We start from the raw sequence: 21,768 nt of genomic DNA on the forward strand, positions 1-21,768 counted from the left end.
AAAAAGGGCTGGGATATAGCTCAGTGGTAGAGTACCCCTGGGGTTCAATCCCCAGCATTGCAAAACAAAGCAAACAAACCAGAAAACAACAACAAAAAAACCCCAACAACACCCATATTCTCTTTTTTATGTGGCAGTTGTACAATGCTAATTGCCAAGATATGATCAGAAAGTTGCTGTTAATTTTCTTAAAAAAAAAAAATTTAAAGACAGACATTTGGAATTGCAAGGTGGAATTGATTACCTGGCCCTTAATTATTTTGAAGACAAGAATCCACTTATACGATGTACCCAAAGATCAGTGTCTCTCATTTTACTCAGAGGGATGAGTCTGTGGACAGACCACTTTGACTCTTTGCTATTTTAGTATTTAAAAAGGAGTACCAGAATACAACTCTTAAGACCAGTATCTTTCTTACTACCATTTTAAAGCCAATCTTTGGGCTTTAGCACCATGCACTTTTACGAAAACTACCTAAGCCTTCTAATTCTTAAATTTCTTCATCTTGAGCACCAGCTCAGGATTGCCATAGAAGGATTAAATAAGAGGACATGTGCTGAGGAGCTTTTGAAAATTAAAGGCCACCTCATTAGATTATTATATAAAATGCACTGTTTAATTCTGCTAGTAATTTAAAGTAGTTTGAAAAAGCACCCTAGAGTGAGGACTTATCTTAGAAATGAGGGGCCCTGTTTCCCCATCTTACAAGAAAAATAAGCCAAGATCTAATCATTTTTCTGAGCATAAACTTCAACAGTGAGATGGCTGCCTAGTAAAAACAATATCCCAGCCTCTAGTATACAGAGTGGTGACTAAATATATTAATATGAAACTTTTGAAGCAAATAACTAGTCATCACAACAGCAGTTCCTCCTAGTCACTGATAAAGAATACTATTACTCTGAGAAGGATGTCAAAAGATCTGCCCGTGTGAGTGCAGTTTGCACTACGACCTCTTTGGACAGCTGTAAGAAGAGATTCTGACTGTTTACAATACTGTAAGTACTGCTTTGTATCTATTAAAATAATCATTTCCCTATTCTATTTTCTTTCTCTTAAATGCTACCCTATAGAAAAGTCAGGGTCTAATAAGCCTCTTTTCTACTTCTTAAGTCACCTTGTATGTATGTGTGTGTGTGTATATATATATATCTTTATACACAATGAAAATATATTCTTTCACATAAAATTTGATTTCTTTTTTTTTTCTTTTTTTTTTTTTTTCTTTTTTGTGGTGTGTGAGCTCCATCCACCCATCCTAATAACACTGGCTGACTGGGGATAACATACATACACACACACACATACAGATAAGTAAGTAAATAATAAAATAGTCTTGATTTTTTTTTTTTTTTAAACATGGTCTCTGCCATTGTTTGTCAGACTCAAGCCATGCTTCAGAAAGAAATACCATGTACTAGAGCAGGAAGCCACTCTGGAAGTTTCTGCCATTCCCTTTCATCAGGGAGTGCCCACTGCAGAAGATCCCTATATTTGAACAGTCAAGGTGTACATATTTGTAATAACTGCTTCTTTGACTTTAATGTACATAACAGTATGTGGCTCATCCCATATGAATAAGATCTTACTCTTAGACCCCTTTGCAGTATAGTGGGGGTGTTTATCTCTAATGCCCCTATTTGTGGCTTTTATGTGGATGATTATGCTTGTCCATGTTCTTGTGTACTAGATGAGGAAACCTTCCCCACCCTGCCCTTAAAGGAGCAAAATTTCCTGAAATCCTAAAGAATGTGTCTGATGGAACACTGACTTAAGAAAGTTCTTTAAAATGTAAACATGTTTTCATATTTCAACTTACCATTATTAAAAACATGTTTCATACAACTCATACAGAACTTGGGGATCCATGAGACTAGAGCCACAACCGCCCCCAAAAAAGAATATAGCCACAAACTCCAGAGTTCTTATCACCCCAATTTGAGAAACACTGGTCTAGGCTTATGAAATATATTTAATTGGAAATAATCAAATTAACTATCAGTGGAATTTGTTTCAAAGGAATGAATTTGGAGCTGGTTCTGTACGTGACTCAAGAGGAAGAATAACTCCTTTTATATGGCCACATTGATGACTGCTAGAGAACATCGAAAGGTAAATCTTGGAGTTGTATTCCAATTCATTGCTTGAAATAATCTCTGCCCCTAAGAAAAATCTCTAGCAACTGTAAGAAGGGATGTTCTAAAAATGTAGCCATCCTCAATATTGAGATAATCCTTGTTTTATTTTAATAGATATTCATTGTGCCAAGCACTGGAATGAATAACAAAACCAAAGAGAAGGCACAAATGAGCAAATCATTATGGAAGTTCTGTGGAGCATAGAAGATAACAGAGGAGTCTCAAAATTCTCATCAATGAATATTGAACCCTAGTGAAATGTTTAGTTCTGTACCAGTTCCAGAATGTAACCACTTTCTCTGGCCTCACATTCCCCCTTAGGGGGAAAGGAATGGTCCTGAACTGTCATTACTATAGTAACAAACAAAACAAGGGGGCTTTGATGCTCAAGCGGTACTACATTGGCAACCCAACAAAACAGCAAGGTATTTTAGACATGATAGTGCTAATAATAACCTACTAGTTGTACTGCAGTGAGGGAGAAAGTCAGAATATGGGAGGAAACCAATATTTGTTTCCTTCCAGAAACCGTAAGTACATAGTGCATAAATGAATTTCAGCTGGGATCCATTAATCCTACTCTCATTAGTGGGGTACTAGAAAGTACAGATAGGTATGTCTAATGCTTCATGTTATACTTCCTAGTCCCCCCACCCCTGCCTTTTTTACTTAAAACCAGTTTTGGTAGCCTACTGAGCCCTTTCTTTCTTCTCAAGGACATTCAGAGCATGTGAGATTTGAGGACTGCAAGCAGCTTAAAGAAGCTACACATTCAGCAGACCTTCCCTTTTGAGAGTCTGGACAAGCACCAGGTAACCTGGGCAGAGAGCTTGCAGGCCACCTGAAGAAAAAGTTAGGGGAATTTATCATTGGTAGATTTCTGCTTCGGGTTTAAGGGCTTTCACTTTCTGCAGCTCTTTGTATAAAAAACGGCACAGGAGCCACTTTTCATCAGCTCCTAGTTGGCCAATGAGGTAGATGCCTTCAGATTAAAAGGCTTTTAAATTATTATTAAAATTAAATTATTATTAAAAGGCTTTTGAATTATTCCCATCTTCCTTTGGGCCAACCAGTGTTAAATTCTCAGGAGTTGCCCTATGAATAGGATCAATTTGATCTGTATCAGATCTGTTCCCCAGCAGGCCTATTTGATTCCCTTGTCACTGCCACACCCTCCTTTTAAGAAGCTGGGGGTTTCTTAAAAGAGGTGAACATTGCAAAGCTAGAAGATAGGCAGGCACTTTGATAGGTGTGCGTTACTCAATCTTAATAATAGTGCCTTATCTAAGTGGCTTCATCTCTTGGTTGAGAAAGCCTTGGTTTCTCCTTCCATTGGTTTCAACTTTTAAATTTCTTGACCTCCATTATATTTCCAATGAGAACACAAACAAGAGCATTTACCACTCACATTCCAGAGGATTGCTCATTAGTAGATACTAGAGAATAAAGCAGAGTCTGTGAATTTGATAATTATTCAGCTCTAGATTGCTCTTGGAAATGAGGGGAAGTATGCAGAATAGTGTTGGGATAAATAGAACAATTCTCATGCTGCTAGACTGATCAACCCAGGGAGATAAAGAGCTCTAAACAGCTGGAAGTGTTCATCCTTCAATCTGTACAAAGAAAAGGGTAGACATGGTTTAACTCAGTTGCTAGTTATCAATCAGGACAGACTTTCTCAGTCTACTTGATTTTAATAATTTCTTTTTTTTCTTCTCTAGATGTTCCTCAGAAGAACAGGCTTGTTGCTTTGCAGTGTTAGTGACCTTTTCCCTTTGACGATCCCCAGGTGGAGATGGGGCATGAGGATCCTCCAGGGGAAAAGTTCACTGCCACTGGGCAACAACCCTGGGTCAGGAGATTTTACTAAGATTCTTTCCTGGGTCCAGATAGGAGGGTGAAGACTCAAAGACAACCACCGCACATCAAGATGGGTAAGCTATCCCTCAAAGCATAATATTCTTAATTTTGATCTTGTTTTTCTCAAAAACAGTGAAGTTAGCTTTTCACAGAAGTTGTATTCATTTCCCTGCTTTGGTACAAACAGCTTCCTAACTAACCCGGGAGGCAACAGTGTGTCAGACTGGTGAAAGTAATGAGGTGAAGAAGTTACCATGCTGCATGAACCAGTTTAGGATAGAACTGCAGGATGTGGAAGAGGCCTACAATTAAATTTTCAAATTGGTCTTTCTTTTAGGAGAACATGGACAGCAACTACCACTGCAACAACACTGATCTCCTAAGCAAATCATTCTGTTCCATGTGGTCCTCAAAATCTCCTTTGAAGCTTTACAGGGAAACTGTGCCAGGCATTCACAGACTTCAAGATGCCTTGGGATATCCATGGGATGTAACATACAATTAGCGGTTTGAGAAGATAAAAGTGAACTGTATCTCTGTATGCTATGCATGCGGATTGGCAGAAGACTCATAAGTACAACTGGAAACCTGACGAAAAATGGTATAGGGTTATCTCACATTGGGCAGCATCTACAGAACCAGGACCCTACACTCTCTAGGTCAGTAGATGGATAGGAAGGTTTAAGGGGAAGGGTTGGGAGATGAAGGTCACCATTCAGTACAGTAATCCTAATGGTAGAGGCGTTGTCCAGCATTATTCATAAAGAGTGGGTACCCTATAAATTCAATGAGATGTTTTCATGGAAGGAGCCCTTGAAATGTTATAATTGAGTAGAAAAACCCAAGGATTTAGAAATAGAGAAAGTTACTAGCAACTTGTTAGAAAGCCTAGGAAGATCTATCTATTACACTCAGAATCCTTAGGGCCAGTACCCTATACTCATCTTTTTTATTGGGAGAGTGTGAGTCCCAGAGTGACTCATCTTTATCTCAGAGATCAATGTCATGAGTTTTTGAAATATTGCTCTATTGCTTTGTATTGGTAGTCCTGAGCCAAGATACTTTAACACAACTAATTTGGCCCTTCAATTTTTAGACCCTATTCTCTTTTTATCTCTAACTTTTTGTGATCTTAGTTATGAATCACTGGAAGGGACACCTTCCTAGCTGATTCTCATTCTAAACAGGATTCTAGTCTTCAATTAAAGAGACAAGGCTATGACTAATGATAGTGTCTCCAATGACTCATAAAGTGATGGTGGACAAGACATTTTCCCATTTCCTCTTCTGTATTAGTTTTGTCCTAAAGGGCCTAAAAGCTTAAACTTCACGAGTTTCTAAACTCTGTGAATACATTTTTTATAGTTCACAAATATGAATCTTCCATAACTGTAGCACAGTTATGCTTCTTCTATGACATTTACATGGTCTCTTTCTCTCTCTCTTTTTTTTTAAGCTCTCGATTGATAATATCTGACAAACCATTATCCTTCCCAAAAGCAGTACAGAGAGCTGGATCATCATCAGGATTAAGAAATGAGAACACATCAAAGGGAGCCAAGTTTTCTACCTGAAGATCAACATGCCTGACACTAGCATTTCAGAATAGCAGAATTAAGTAAGCTGTTGGGGTTGCAATCCTGTAAGTATTGCCCCAGAATGAACGGCTGTTTGCAGGGAATTCATATTGGGCCGAATCTGAGATGGGAAGATGACCAGTGTCCTATATTACCAACTGAATTCACTGTTAACTACTTACCAGTTGGATCACAGAGGGGGATTTAGCCTCTACTTGCCTTATTGTATATCTTCAATGTTCAGGTGTTCTGCCATTCTTAAAGGTTTAAATATTGAAAAGCCTAAAAGACAGGTAATGCTTTCTGATGAAAGCTTGGCCCTTTCTCATTTCCATTTGGGAGAGAATCTGAGTTAAGATTTAGTCTAAAGAGAAACTTGGGTAACATGCAGTGTCCCACGCCTATAAGTCCAGTGGCCCTGGAGGCTGAGGCAGGAGAATCTTAAGTTGTAAGCCAGCCTCACCAACTAAAGGAGACCTTGTCTCAAAACAAAAAGGGGATGTAGCTCAGTGATTAAGCGTTCCTGGGTTCAATCCCTAATACCAAAGGAAAAGAAAAAAATAAAAGAAAAAGACAGATTTGGAAGCATCTATTGTCATTGTGAAGGATATGAGAAGCCTGTTTTCTAAAAGGATGGGGAAAGGTGAAGCTATAAAATGAAAGGATTTTGCGCTATCCAAGGGCCCTTTATGAAAATATTCACTCATCTGTGACATCTTCTTTGGTTCTTAGGGAAATCTTAGCAAATAGTTAATTGTAGCAGAATGTTAAGAGGGACATTCTGTTTAAGTCCTTTCTGCTACTTCTTTAAGAGTATGACCACTGGCAATTGAGAGTCTTTGATTAGATTTCTCTGTTTGCCAGGGTTAAAGAAATTATGAATGTGAAGTACTTAGAGTACAATGACGGGCCGATGGCAAATAAAAATTAATGCCCATAGTTTCACAGATTCCTTTTACACAATATAAGTGACCACTAGCACTCTGTGGACAGGCAGAGTTGGCATGTTTTGGTTCTATGTAAGAAATCCTTAAACTAACAGACTTATTATTATTGTTAGTAGTAATATAAGTAGCACTGGTACAAAGAATTGCTTTTCATAATTAACAGCACCTTTCCTTTTTTTTTTTTTTTTTAATTTTGTGCCTCTTGTGTCCCTCGCTGTGTCTCGTCTCTAGTCCTTCTTAGTCTCCTCCTGTGATGGTCTGCCTTTGTTTATCTCTTTCGCTCCTAAGTGTGCATTTCTTTGCTTGTCTATTTCTTCCTTGCTCTTTCTTCTCTAACTCGAGTTGTGTCTGAATCAGCTCCATGTTTCTCTTGCTAATTTCTTCTGTGTGTGCCTTGTCTCACTTTCTTTTTTTGTTCCTAAGTGTGGTCTATGCACTGTCTTAAATGGATCTCTCTAGTTTTTGTTTGCTTGCTATTGCTCTTCGCTCTCCTAGATCTATCTCTCTTTCTTTTTCTTTCTTTTCTTCCTTTTTTCCTCTTTGAGGTCATATGCTTTGTGCTTTTTTGCCCTTTTCTTATTGTGCCTACCTTGCTTTTTGTCTTGGTGCACTATGTATTTGTCTTTTTGTCTTGGTGCACTTGGTATTTGTTACCTTCTCTCCTTTTTGTAAGTTGGACAATTCACCTTTTTCTGATTCTGGTGTCCATTCTGCTCCTTATCTCACATTTCTCTTTGTTATATTTCCTCTCTGCCTCTCTAGTGCTATTTTCTCCCTTTTCGCTCCTGTGTATACCTTAGTGTCTCTTTGTTTGTGATTTTCTATTTCAGCATTACTCTGTTTGCTTGTGTGTCCTCTCTACTTTTTCCTTTTCTACTCATCTTTTTCATGTTTTGAGTATTTCAGCCTCTTTGTGAGTCTATGTTTCCCTCTCTCTGACTTCATGTAATCCTCCCTTGGCTATTTCTTTGTGTATACGGGCTATGTGCATATGTGTGCATGCTTCCTATGTGTGGCAGAGGGGCTTCCTAACCCTTTCCCAATAGGTTCAGAATGTCAGCTATCAAAATCAGCATTGCAGAGCTGTTCCTTGTGCCAAGCTGCCCTGTGAGATGATCCAATACCAAAATATGGTCCTGGAATCCAGACTGAAGTTAAAACCCAAAACCTAAGATGGACAAAAGGTAGAAGCCCCAAAGTGGAAGACAGGTGGTTTGAAACTTGAGACTCAGGACTAAGATGAAAAGCCCATGTCTCAAGATAGATGGAAGTCTCAAGTCTGACATAAGACCAAGGTCTTAGGTTTGAGGATTTAAGACCCACGGGTGGAAGACCCCACACCCAAATAAGAGCAAGGATTCAAGCCTCCTTACATGGACGGAAGGCCTAAGAGAAACAGATCCCTCAAGAATAAAACCTGGAAACTGGAGGTTCCAGGTTTCTGATCTGGAACTCAGGAAGGACAGAAACCTCAACACTGGGGAAATACCAAGATGAGGACCCTAAACCACAAAACTTTTTCTATTGCTATTCTGCCCACTATTGGGACATTTTCAATAATCCCCTTCCAGATATCTTATTTGCATGAAAGCCTGATTCTTTTGAGATGTACTTTTTGATGTTGCCATTTACCTTAAAGGAACATATCTTTAGAGTGACAGTATTATGCATAGGCCAATCTTGAGCCCATTTTGAAGCCATTCATTAAGATTTAAACCTCCATTTCTCTTCACATCTACTTCCAGTCAATATGTAGTCTGCCTTTTGTTACATCATTCAGTAGAAAGCTTCCATATGGACACTATATTTCAGTTCTCCTTAACTCAGAAGCCTTAGTTTGATGAGAAAAGGGAGAGAAACTGCAAGGCTATTTAGAGAGGACACCCAGATGTGACAGCCTTCTGAGAACTACCAGCCAGCATCACCTTCCTGCTTTGACCTTGGGTGAGCAGGATTCCTGGGGTTTGGAATTTCTAGTAATATCTTCGAAAGGGGTGATTAGGCCTGAGACAGAGTGAGATCTGAACTCCCTACTCATAGTAGTGGCCAAAGAATTTGGTGGACTCTGTCAAACCTACTCCTGGGTTTGACCTATACCTCTAGTCTTAAAGATGAGAGAATTTGGAACTATTTAATCTTCTCCTTGACCCCTCTCCCTTTTATGAGGTAAACTGATTTAAATGATTGATAATACGTACGAATGCACTGTAATTCACAAGACAAAAAAGGAACATGTACGCATTCATAATGGACTGGCAATCATGCACAGCTGATATTTCAAAGTACAATGTTAAGTGGTAAAGCATTGTGTAAATTGGGTCATTATGATTTTTCTGTAAGGGGTCTAATTGTGAATATTTTAGATTTCATGGGCCTCTTCTATATTCCTTAAAATGTAAGAACCATTCTTAGCTTGCAGGTCAAGTGGATTTGGCCTGCTAGCCCATAGTTTACCAATTTCTGATGCAAATGCCTGAGAATATGTCTGAATAATATTAATTTCCTTCTCTATGCCTATCCCTGTGCTACTAAGTATGCAGGGGCTTATTCATGATCACATCCAGGTGACATGAAGAAAAAAATAAGAATGTGCCTTGTAAACTATTAAGCACATGAGAACTTTAAGTTTCCGTGTTGATGAATTAATGTTCATTACTTATTATATGCATTCTACATGAGATGCACCGTAGATACAAAGATTAAAAGAAACCAGGAACGGTGGCTTATACCTGTAATCCCAGCTCTTTAGGACGCTGAGACAGGTGGATCATAAGTTCCAGGCCAGCCTCAGCAACTTAGTGAGACCCTGTCTCAAAATAAAAAGAAAAGCTGGGGATGAATAAACAAGTGCTTTGTCAAAAGAATACAATACTACGTAGACATAATAAGTTTTCAATAAACGAATAATTTGAATATCAGGTCAATGTGTTTCCACTGCTTTGATGATTCTGAATAAAAATATAGTACTTCAGAACAGAAAAAACACGGAAACTCCTCTTAATCTACAAAATATACTCCAAATACAAGTGATTAATAAATTGTCATCACCAACCAGGTGATGATCCCAGTGGCTCAGAAGGCTGAGGCAGGAAGATTACAAGTTCAAAGCCAGCCTTAGCAACTGAGACCCTGTCCCTAAATAAATAAATAGACAGACGGACAAATAAATAAATAAAAACGGCTGGGGATGTGGCTCAGTGGTTAAGTGACCCTGGATTCAATCCCCAGTACCAAGAAATTGTCCTTACCTAAAAAGTACCAAGAACTCTAGTTGTGTTCCAAAACACACTTAATATGATTTGGAGGTGTAATAAAAAAACTATAAATGAACGGATAACTCTTTGTATCAAAGATACCAAAGTAGGACAAAATATATTTTCGCTGAACTAAAATTTTCATAAAGGAAGTGCATATTAAAGTCCTCTGTAAACTGAAGCACTATGCAAATATTAATAGGCTACCTGTTTATGAATATGAACTGCCTCTTCCATACTAGCTATTGTTTTCGGTCAATGGTATCCATGATTAATTCTCACATGTAATAAGGGGAACATTAATGCTCTATGCTATTCAAGTATGAGAAATGAGATGATACTTAATTTACTATTGAGGTCATCTTAAACTAATGCCAGTCTATTTTCCCAGGTTAGAGGAAAGGCTAATGAATATGAGTGCATTCTTTAAACTATAAAGCACTCTGAAAAGAAGACAATAGATGGTTTCTATATGAATGAAACAACTTATTTATAAAATAAGCATTGTCTTTAAAAAATTCTCTTTGTGTATGCTTGACCCACAATGAGAAGGGTGGTATAATTATAAAACCCAGGCCAGGTGGCATGTTCCTTTAGTACCAGCATTCAGGAGCCTAAAACAGGTGGATCACTTAAACCCAGGCACTCAAGGCCAGCCTGAGCAACACAGTGAGACCCTGGCTTAAAAATATACTTATACAACCAAGGGTTTAAATAATGAAATAATGAATAAACATCAATTGTCTACTATCTTATCCACTGTTATGGGCACCGAAGAAAGATTTACCATATTTCATTGTGCCCAGAGCCGAGAATAAGGAAATATGTTGGCATTTTGTGAACTCTAAAGCACCATATAAGTATAGCTATTGATTTTCCAATTTGGTGCTCCATGCCAAGTTTATAATTCAGTTATTATACTATGCTAATACATTTTCAAAATCCAAGGACTGTTAGTTATTTAACACTTAACATCATATGTAAGGCATTCAATGCCTGATGAATGCAAGAATGGATGGTAATCATCTGTTAGGTTCCAGTGTTCTTGCTTGGCACTGAGATGCAAAGATATACCATCTTTATTCTGTCCTTGGTAGCAGAAGAAATTATGTATAGTCTGAATTTATAATTTTTAAACTGCCAAACATGCATAAGCAATATCTTTTGAATTAATAATGATTATATTGCTTATTTGTTTTATGCCCAGAGATAGCAAGTGGGGTACAAAAATTCATTATCTTTATTAATGAACCTGTACAGAGATCTGTGTATATATTTATAAAGCCTACAGCTCTCTACAGAGAGGAGTTAAATGTTGGCTTAATCAGTAATCAGTGATTACTTTCTGTGAGGTTCAGAACCGTATCCCTTAGAATAGCAAAATCATTTTATCATTATGGAGTACTCACAGGAGAAAATGAAATAACAAATGTGATATTCAGATCAAAGGGTCATGTAACCACTCACTACTAAGCTTATACAATGATGAAAATGGAGAAAATAGATTTGTATAAGGCAGTATGCTAAATGCTGAGCTAAGTAGAGGGGTAAAATCCCATCTACACTTACCACCTGGTTCAGTGGAAAAGGTGGGAAAACATTTCCTGAAAAGCAAGGTATGTGATTTTTCCACCCAGTTTCTTAAATATTGATTGAATGCTGATGATGGACATGAATTAGAACCACCCTGGCCTGGCTCAGAGAAAGTAAAGGAGTGAAAGAAAATAGCTTACCTGTCTAATTAATCTGACAAGTAAAGCATCTTTTATGTGGAATGTGCCACTCTAGGTCCAAAAGATAAGTGAAGTGAAATGGACCTAGTCTAAAGGACATTAGGTCACTGATGACAGCACCAGACAGACAACACCTTTGATTTGATTATTAAATAAATAATATTTCAGTGCCTGATCACTGCAAGGCATTGTGTTCAATGAATTAGTAACGAGGTCTGGCTCAGAAAACCCATTAACTTGCCTTGGAGATTTGAGAAAACACAGAAAAAAAGGGCAAGATTCCTTCAATGTAACATGAAATAAAATAAAGACATTTTTCCTACTTCTGGGAAAGAGCCAAAGACACTGGCTTGTCGACCTCCTTTAAAGCCTGAAGACTGATAAAAGGGCTCACAGTTTGAACTTAATGAATTAATTAAACAAACATAGACTGTTTTCTATAATTAAGTGATTCAAAGGAGAATAAAAATGAAAACAATGGTTTTTAGAAATATTTACTCATTGCTTGGCTTAGAAACAGGAAGACACGTGAGCAATAAAAAAGGATTTTCACATTTACCATATTTAGCAAAAATGTATTAAAACTGAATAAAGTATTGTTTTTAAGTGCTCAGTAGAACGAGGACATTTTTAAACACCTAAACTAAAATGCACTCTTTATCTCAACAGCATGTAGTGGAAACACAAGAACACATTTAATAAGAGACTACGGTTCTTTTTTACTTGAAAAAAACTTATCAAACAGTTGTGATATGAAAGACACTGAGAAGGAACAACTAAGTAGATTAACTTCTCATTGGCATGCTTGGTACAATGGGAATAACACTTTATTATTATGGGCTTTCTGTTTTTTCATTCAGACATATCACTGAAGATGATGCTAAAATACTAAATGAAATAGATGTGTTCCAAAACACACTTAATGTGATTTGGAGGTACAATAAAAAAAACCATAAAGGAACTGATAACTCTTTGTATTAAACAGAAGTATCTATTTTGTCAAGCCATTATGTTAAATCTCAGAAAACAAAAAAGAGCTTGACTGAAAGACTGTGAATTCTTTTTGAGAATGGACAATCAATATTGATTCATTTTCCTCATTTGTTTATCCATTCTACAGGTATATATGGGCACCTATTGGATGTAAGGTCCTTAGGTTGGCCCAGACATTAAACAAGATGCTTGCCTTTCCAGAGGATTTCTTAAACTTTGCTTCTGGCATGTTTTCTGGTTAAGGGCATGGCTAAGTCCCCAAATAAATAACATTGTGTAGTTTTATTCCTCCCCAACACCTCTTCTACCATTCTGGCCACTATGATGAGCAGGTAGCTGGGTTCTGTTAATGAGCTTATTCCTTAAGTTGCTGGTATCCTCCAATATAGAAGCTACTTCATTTTCCATGCCCATGCCTCATGTAAAATGATTATGACCACTACTGAGGAGAGATGAGAGCCAACTAATTCCCAAACCCCAGTCTCCCAAACCCCAGTCTCATTGTTATCTACACCTTGGGGAACCACCCAGACTTATGTCACAACTGCTTTTGAATGAATTTGTCTGTTTTCAAATCTTTACCCCTAACATGCTCATGCATGTACATCCCCTAATAGATTTCTTTCAGAAAGAGTCCTCAGTTAGCACATGAGTAAAATGTAGATGGAGACATGATTTTTCCTGGAGCAGTTCTCCATACTCAGGAAGGGCTTGTTATGGCAGAATATTGTCAGTAGATGAGAAGAGCTTAAATTTTTACTAGGCTTGTTTAAGTTTTAAGAACAATAAAAATTGGGAAAAAAAAATGGAGGAAAAAGACCAAAAATAAAAACAACAAATAATCCTCTAAATGCATGCCTGGCTAGGTTTTGGCCTTTTCCATTTTTAAATCACTCACAGAGGGTGGGACAGGAGGAAGAGTGAAGGAAAAGGTCAAACCTGTGTCTAAGGGCAGCCTCCATTTGTTCTGAATTGGCTTGGGAGCATTACTAGCTCCTGGCCTCAATGAATTAATGTGACCCCTGATGGTTTCCTTAACCAAAATTTGCTGTGAAGGAGGTGGACTTTATTGTTCATACTTTCAAAACATCTAAGCAGTGTTTACATGGCAAGTCAGCACTGATACCCATAAAGGGAAAAGGAAATAGATAAATGGTGGAGGGAGCAATATTAAAAGGAATTTGGGAGTGACATTTTCTAGCTTTGACTATGTACATTTTTAGTTAGATACAGCTGAAATAGTAATAATGCTCACTTTTAAAGTGTGGCATCAGCCTGACTCAGCAACACTTCTCTCTTTAGGTGGGGGGTGGGGGACAGCTATAGGAATGTGGAAAGAGAAAAGCCTTCCTTCCACAGTTCCTGCATTCCTGAGCACAACTCATTAAATAAGAAAAAGCAAAAAAAAAAAACCGTTCCCCTCACCTGCTTTTATAATGTTAATGAAGCTGCCCAACAAACCCTTTTTAAAGGAAATGGCTTCATCTACATTCATTAAAGTGAAACCAAGACACCTGGGCTGGCCAACAGGTGTGTAAGACCACTTCTGTCAGATCTTTTGTTTAGAAGCTTGAAAAATGTTGCTCAGACAGGATGAGCACCCAAAAGCAATCCTAAGTAACCCTTATTATACAAACTTATAAGAACTGGAAAACTGTTTCAACTGTTTGAACTGTCTGTTCACTGTTAAATAAAATGTTCTGGTTTTGAAACTTTTATTAACTTGTGACAATGTCTAATTCACTGTCCCTTACTCACCACACTGATTACCTAAACTCTTCTAATTTTTAAAATACTCTGATCATCCTACAGGGTTATGATTTGAGGTCTCATTTCTTACATGTTCAGTTACTTTGGTCAAGGACACCAAGAAGCACCTATAAGACCAAAAAATGTGGGAAACAAAGAGCCTCAATGATCCAGAGAGCAATGGGAATAGGCATATTTGTCAAATTATAGGACTTCTATATTTTAGATATTTGAATCGTTTGTATATTAACCCCTTCCATGTCCATATCTACAAAGAGTTTCTGACTAGCTGACTTGTAGAATATCCTTTCTATCACGAGAATTCTACCATTTTATCATTTATACTATATTCTATTTCTTTAAAAATATCCCCCAGCAAGGGCTGGGGATGGGAATCAGTGATAGAGCACTTAACCTGGCATGTGCAAGGCCCTGGGTTCAATGTCTGGGTCTACACACACACAAAAATAAAGAAAAAAAAGAAGAAAAAAAACTCTCAGCTACTTATACATTTTACATAGTGGTTCAGCCTTTACCTGTTCATCCACAAAGGGGCTGATCTGTATTAACATCTGTTCCAAAGATGTTTTTAGGTTAATTTTCCACATTGGTCAGTGAGTCTAAAAGAAAGAAGAAAAAAAAAAACCACAATGGTTTAGTGAATAACCTAAATATAGAATCAGAAGACATGACTTCCACTACTGCTCCGCTGTGTAACTTCTGGGTATAAAATGAGGCTGTTAGACCAGGACCCAAGAAAACACCAATGACTCCAATTAAAATCAAATTAAAGCAAGCTTATTATTTCGACTGGCTGGGCTGCCTCTCCCACCCAAAACCCCAGGAACAAGACAGCCCTGCAGGTTTCTAGCAGCCCAGTTTTATAGCCCAGAAAGTTACACAAAGCGGGGTTACAGATAACAGAACTCTGTTAGTTTATATTTTTGCTGGTCCTGACATCAGAATTTATGAAGGTCATTAGAGCCTCAGAGAGGGTCCTTATCTGGCCAGGGAAGGCCAAGAGTGATGAGGCTTCACTAAAGTTTCAGAGAGGGCTGCTATCTGGTCAGATAGCCAGGCATGGGTGAGTTCAAGGCATGGGCAGGCATTGCAGTTCAAAATTTGCAGTAATTTATAGTAAAGCCGAAATTAGCTTTTCATGGCTTTGTGGCTAGATGGCTCCCAATTTTAAGAGAAAATCAGGCTGGGTCTATCAGAGGCCATAACTATAGGCAGATATTATGAACTTAATGGTGTATACTTAAAATGGTTACAATGACAAATTTAATGCTATGTTTATTTTACTACAATTTTCCAAAGTTTTAAAGACCCAGGGGGAATGCTGAATAAAGATTTACAAACACAGAATATTGGTAAGAGAGCCCTATTCCCAAGCTTGGAGATGGACTTGAAAACAGCAGCTCATTTTCCTAAAACAGTTTGCTGGTACTAGAGCTGGGGATTTTTTTTTTTTTTTTCCTGGACCTTACCCTAAAATGAGCAAGCATCAGAATCAAATGCAGACATCATAAACATGCTAGAATTTTCAGATAAATAATTTAAGACAACTATGATTAATATATTAAAAGTTCCAATACTAAAAGTAGATAACATGTGAGAACACAAGATCAAAATCATACCAATTCTCTTTTCAAACCACAACACAATGAAACTGAAAGTCAAGTGTATTAAGGAAAACTGGAGAATTCACAAATATATAGAAAAATCAAACAATACACTCCAGAATCAATGAGTCAAAGAAGAAATCAAAAGGGAAACTAGAATATATCTTGAAACAAATGAAAAAATGAAAAAAAAAAAAAAAAAAAAAAGAGTATTGTAATGGCATACATATAGATATACAAACCAATGAAACAGTAGGGACCTTGGAAATAATGCCATTCAGTATGATCAACTGATTTTGACAAGGGTCCAAGAATACATGATAGGGAAAGGAAATTTTCCTGGGGAAAACTTGATGTCCATATGCAAAAGAATAAAATTGTACCCATATCTTATACTATACCAAGAACATGAACTCAAAATAGATTTAGAAATTAAATGTAAGACATGGAACTGTAACTCCTAGAGAAAACAGAAGCTTCATGACGGTGGCTTCGGTGATGATTTTTAGACTGACACTAAAAGCACAGAAAAGAAAAGAAAAGAAAAATGGTCAAGTGAGACTATATCAAACTAAAAAGTTTTCTCACAGCAAAGGAAAGATTCAAGAGTGAAAAGTCACAAAAGGGGACAATCTACATAATAAGCAAAACTCTGTGTAGATACCTATACAAACTATTCATATATAAAATATAAGAGGAAGTCCTATAATTTGACAGAAAAAAAAAATAAATATAGCAAATAACCCAAATAAAAAGTAGACAAAGAGAGGCTGAGGATATAATATAGCTCAGTTGGTAGAGTGCTTGCCTCGCATGCACAAGGCACTGGGTTCAATCCCCAGCACCACATACACAAACACACACACACACACACACACACACAAAAAAAAAGGAAAGGAACTGAATAGATATTTTTCAAAAAAGAGACAAATAGCCAGCGGATATATCTAAAGGGGCTCAACTTCACTATAAAGCAAATGTCAATCAAAGCAACAAAATACATCTTTTAGGAGAGACTTGCAGATAGATTTTCAGTTCATGATAAACAACAGCACTAACTGCAGATCTGGGCAAAACTGGTTTGGGTCAGCAAAAACAGGAAGAGTGGATTTACAGCAAACATGGAGTTATGGTGCCACCTAGTGGTAAAACAGGGGAAGTGACTGCCATAGGCTTAATATAAGTCCGCTTAGAATTTATGATACATACATAAAAAATTGGTTCTTTTTAGTTATATAATGACAGTAGAAGCCATTTTGACATAATTATACAAGCATGGAATATATCTTGTTCTAATTCAGACCTTAGAACTTCTACTTCTCCTTCAATCTCCCCAGAATATACCTCAAGAAGAAAGGCTGCTATATTTGGCTGCCCCTAATCTATGAGGTACTGGAAAGGAATAGAGATCATAGGGTAGAACTGAACTCCAACAACCCCGAGTACTGGGAGATGTTTCTTGCTTGGGAAAGTTGAAGGAAAAAAGTCCAGGGATTAGAATTAAAACATGGCCCCAGGCCACCCTAGAGAAACCTAGCATTAGACTGGGCCCCACAACCCCTGCACTCAAGCTGGCACACATGGAATGAGCCAGTGGAACTGCATTAGCCAGGCAGTCAAGGAATTGTCAGTACCACCATTCCCCAAATTGGGGCAGAAGACTCCCATGACTACGCATGTACTAGTGGCTGTGGGACTCAGGTACAAGAGCATCAACCTCATTAGCCAAGGGACTGCCTCCACCATCCCTCCCCCAACCTTGGGCACTTCAATGATCCCAAAGCCAGTCCTCAAAGAAGGAAACTACACTTGCTCTAGCATCAAAGAGACACCTGTGCACACTGGGAGGTACTTGTATTTCTGCATGCCTCTCTGCCAAACTAAAGATAAACACGGGCTTAGGCTGCTATATAGTGGTGAAATGGTTATGGGAAACAAAGAAAAGCAGCAGCCTGCTGAGAATTTCTGAAAAGATAAGCACAAACCAAGCCAGGTTCCAAAGACTGGAATGAATACTGAATCCTTGAAATGCACAAATAATGAGGAATGCCAAAAATCATTATGAACGGTCAGGGAACAATGCTGTCACCTAATAATCAAAATAAGGAACCAGAAATGGACCAGATAGTAACCAGTATTGGTGAACTCTTGTATAATTGATTTAAAGAAGCTGTTTTATAGAGGCTCAGTGACATCAAGAAAGGAAAACTATAGCCAAATCCAGAGAGACAGAAAGTAGATCAGGTGTTTCCAGGGCCCTTTAAAAAAATAGGGACTAACTTTCTACATGGTATGGGATTTCCTTTTGTGGTGATGAAAACATTTGGAACCTGATGGAGTTAATGGTTGCACAAAAATGTGATTGTGCTAAATGGCACTGGATTGTACAGTGAGTGAGTTTCATGTTATATAGATGTCAACTTATAAAAGGAAAGGATACTCCAGAAAGATATGGTATAATGGGGTATATTATAAATTTTTAACTTTATTTAGGAGTAATTCCAAAATAAAAAATTACAAGAAAACCTTAATGTAATTTATCACATTAATTGGTTAAACAAGAAAATTTCATGATTATATCAACTGAAGAAAAATGATTAAACAAAATTTAATATCCATTCATAAAAAAAGAAAGAAAAGAACAAGCTGGTCCCTGTGGCACACACTGTAATCCTAGTTGCTCAGTAGACTCAGGCAGGAGGATCAGGCAGGAGTTCAAAGACAGCCTCAGCAAAAGCAAGGCACTAAGCAACTCAGTGAAACCCTGTCTCAAAATAAAAAATAAAAAGAGCTGAAGAATGTGGCTCAGTGGTTAATCACCCCTGGGTTCAATCCCTGGTACCAAAATAAATAAATAAATGGTTTTACATTTTCCACAAATGAAGTCCATGATAACAACCACTGCATTATAACATTAATTTGAGTTTCTCTCTTTTCTCAAAATTTTTGGTAGTCCCTTGATTTATATTAAATGCATATACATTTGAAGCTGAGAGGTTGTCTAAGTGGAAATAGTTTGATTCTCTTAAAAATAAAGCCAGGAGGGCTCAGTGGTAGAGCGCTTCCCTGGCATGTGTGAGGCACTGGCCATGTACAGGGCCATGTACATGATGCAGAGTCACATGGGTAGTATAATTATTTTGAATAAAGCAGGAAGTTGCCTGGGCCATTCCCTCCCCCAAGCAGATTTTAAAGAGATGCCTTTTGCTTGGGGGAAGGAAAACATTTTCTGCCTGACACCTAAAAACCAGCACCAGAATAGCCTTGATGAAACCCAGTGCCAAGCACAGTCCCCAAAGGTCCTCCCTGATGTTAATATCTGTGGCCTGAGCCACTGGGCTTACCTGAGGTCCACGGAGAGCCGTGCTGAGAGGGACTACAATTTTTGGGTCATCTTCCAGTTCTTGCTGAGCCATAGAACCATTGAACTGTTGAATGGCTGCACACCCAGCGCCGGCCCCACAGCCAGCGCACAGCCACCACTGCAGAATTGGGCAAAAACAGTTTGGGTTAGCTAACACTAAGAGGGAAATAGCAACACAGTAAAACTAGACTTACGCTGCCATCCAGTGGCGGCACAGCAAAAGTGACCTCAGACTCAAATTGCTTAGAATTTCTAGAATGGAACATAAATAAACCAGATTATGAAGACTAGAAGAAAGATTTAATCCTTCAATGAACAGATAATGTTACAATAATCATGACCTCACCTAATGGTTAAAATGAGCTACCATTTTTTTTTGCGTTGGTTGACAGATTATTAAATACACTACAATTGTACCTTATTCTGTAATTTTCAAATCATTCACACGTACACTTAGTAAAAACGTATGTTATAGAAAACCATCTGCAAAACTAAAATGAAAATAAAAATCCAACATAATACACACATGTTAAACCGCTGAACTGTTAGTCATATTTTAATATGCACAGGTCATTTGATTTTCTTATATCTGGCACCATGATTAATATTATTAATGTTAAAATATGAATACAATGGCTGGAGTTGTAGATCAGTGGTAGATCGCTGTGAAGCGCTGGGTTCCATCCTCAGGACCACATAAAAATAAATAAATAAAATAAAGGTACTGTGTCCAACTACAACTAAAAAAACTTTTAAAAATATGGATGCAAAAATGTCTACCAATGAAACTAAACAGGCCACACATTCTTTTTCTTACAGACACTTTTCTAAATCCACCCTTTATGGATTCTCTCTTCCTTTCACAGAATTAGTTGTTCAGACTGGTGGGGCAAATTTTTTTTTATATTAAACTGTTTTAAAATATCCACTTTTTAGTTGTAAATTGACACAATAACTTAATTGTATTTATTTATTTATTTTGTGGCGCTGAGAATCAAACCCAGTGCCTCACAAGTAGTAGGCAAGCACTTTACCCCTGAGCTATAGCCGCAGTCCCCAAGAACTAAATTTAAAAAATACTTTTAGTTGTAGATAGCACCATATAAAAATAAAACAAAGGTGTTATGTCTAAGGATTGAACTCAGTGTCTCACAGATGATAGGCAAGTGCTCTACCGCCAAGCCACAACCCCAACCCAAAAACTGTTCTTAATAATCAGAATGGGTGAATTCTTGGATGGAGAATTTAAAGCAGCTGTTTTAAGGAAATCCAATGAGTTTTATAAAAATAATAATCCTTTTTTTTTTTTTTGGTACCAGGTATTGAACTCAGGGGCACTGAACCACTGAACAATACTGCAGCCCTATTTTGTATTTTATTTAGAGACAGGGTCTCACTGAGCTGCTAAGAAAAAAAAAATTAAAAGGAAAGAAACAGGCCTTCAGTATCCCCGATTGATAAAGACAAAGAGGTCTCTGGGTTCGGCATTTAGTAATGGCACATATGACTGAGATGATGCTACTATAACTTAGAGATGTCCTATCTCAAAATAAAAAAATAAAAAGGAGTCAGTGGCAGTGGGGCATGGCTGTAATCCCAATGCCCAGGGAGGCTAATGCAGTTGGATCCTGAGTTCAAAGCCACTCTCTGCAACTTCAAGGCTATAAGGAAAAAGTGAGATGCTGTCTTAAATACAAAATAGGCCTGGGGACCCTGCTCAGTGGTAAAATACCCGAGTTAAATCCCCAATATAAAAATAAAATAAAGAAAAGAAAAGAGGGCTGGGGTTGTAGCTAAGTGGTAGAGCACTTGCCTAACATGTGTGAGGCCCTGGGTCACCGCAAAAAATAAACAAAATAAAGGGATTGTGTCCCTTTACAACTGAAAAAATTAAAAAAATAAAAGAAAACAGAATAATTTGATCTCAAGACTCAACAATAGGAGGCTAATTTCTTCTGGAACATTGCCAGGCCTGAATATATGCTAGGAGATGGAGAAAAATGGCCACTGGATGCAGCCTAAACCATAATACTATTTTTCAACTGCCAGAGGGAAGGAAAATCAGGAAAGAGGTAGGCCGCACCTCCCCCACTGCTGCACCTCCCCCACAGCCTATCAGCAGCAGTCTCCCAGCGCCGACACGCCACAGCCCTCCAGCCCCGACCTGCTGCAGCCCTGCAGTGGCCATGGTGGACCCGGAATTCCAAAAAAATGTTAGTTGGAATCCTTACTCATCGCCCATCTTTGACCCGCCATGCTGCGGACGACCCCGACTTCCAAAAAGATGTTAGTTGGAATCCTTACTCATCCCCCCATCTTTCAAATCTCCTTAACTTAGGGCTGGGACATTAAGCAACTCAGCGAGACCCTGGCTCTAAATACAATAGGAAAAATGGCTGGGGATATGGCTCAGTGCACCTGAGTTCATTCCGCGGTACCAAAAACAAATTTAAAAAACGAATCCACAGCTGGGGATATAGCTCAGTTGGTACAGCGCTTGCCTTGTATGCATAGGCCTGGGTTCAAT

At 38.0% G+C, this 21,768-nt stretch overlaps 1 protein-coding gene and 1 long non-coding RNA gene across 5 annotated transcripts in view; one reads left to right on the plus strand and one right to left on the minus strand.

Moving 5' to 3' along the window:
* Nucleotides 1–3: 3 nt before the first annotated feature.
* On the plus strand, nt 4–15,285 carry LOC107159292. Of its 3 annotated transcripts, XR_007345098.1 has the most exons (8): nt 4–999; nt 2,021–2,113; nt 2,856–2,951; nt 3,861–4,073; nt 4,337–4,658; nt 5,456–5,641; nt 6,755–13,435; nt 15,275–15,285. It is a non-coding gene; the product is annotated as an uncharacterized LOC107159292 (long non-coding RNA). The 3 variants fall into 3 exon arrangements; XR_001505734.2 differs by lacking the exon at nt 15,275–15,285 and having other exon boundaries at nt 6,755–14,221; XR_007345099.1 differs by lacking the exons at nt 4–999; nt 15,275–15,285 and adding an exon at nt 1,297–1,315 and having other exon boundaries at nt 6,755–14,221.
* Chic1 (cysteine rich hydrophobic domain 1) overlaps nt 13,194–21,768 on the minus strand; it is a 68,396-nt gene continuing 59,821 nt past the window's right edge. For both annotated transcript variants that reach the window (XR_007345097.1, XR_007345096.1), the window contains 2 exons: nt 19,222–19,359; nt 13,194–14,872 (listed from right to left, as the gene is read on the minus strand). The gene's annotated coding sequence lies outside the window, so the exon portion shown is untranslated. The remainder of the gene's footprint in view (nt 14,873–19,221; nt 19,360–21,768) is intronic.

Source organism: Marmota marmota, unplaced genomic scaffold (genome assembly GCF_001458135.2).
Source record: "Marmota marmota marmota unplaced genomic scaffold, marMar, whole genome shotgun sequence".
Taxonomy (NCBI): domain Eukaryota; kingdom Metazoa; phylum Chordata; class Mammalia; order Rodentia; family Sciuridae; genus Marmota; species Marmota marmota.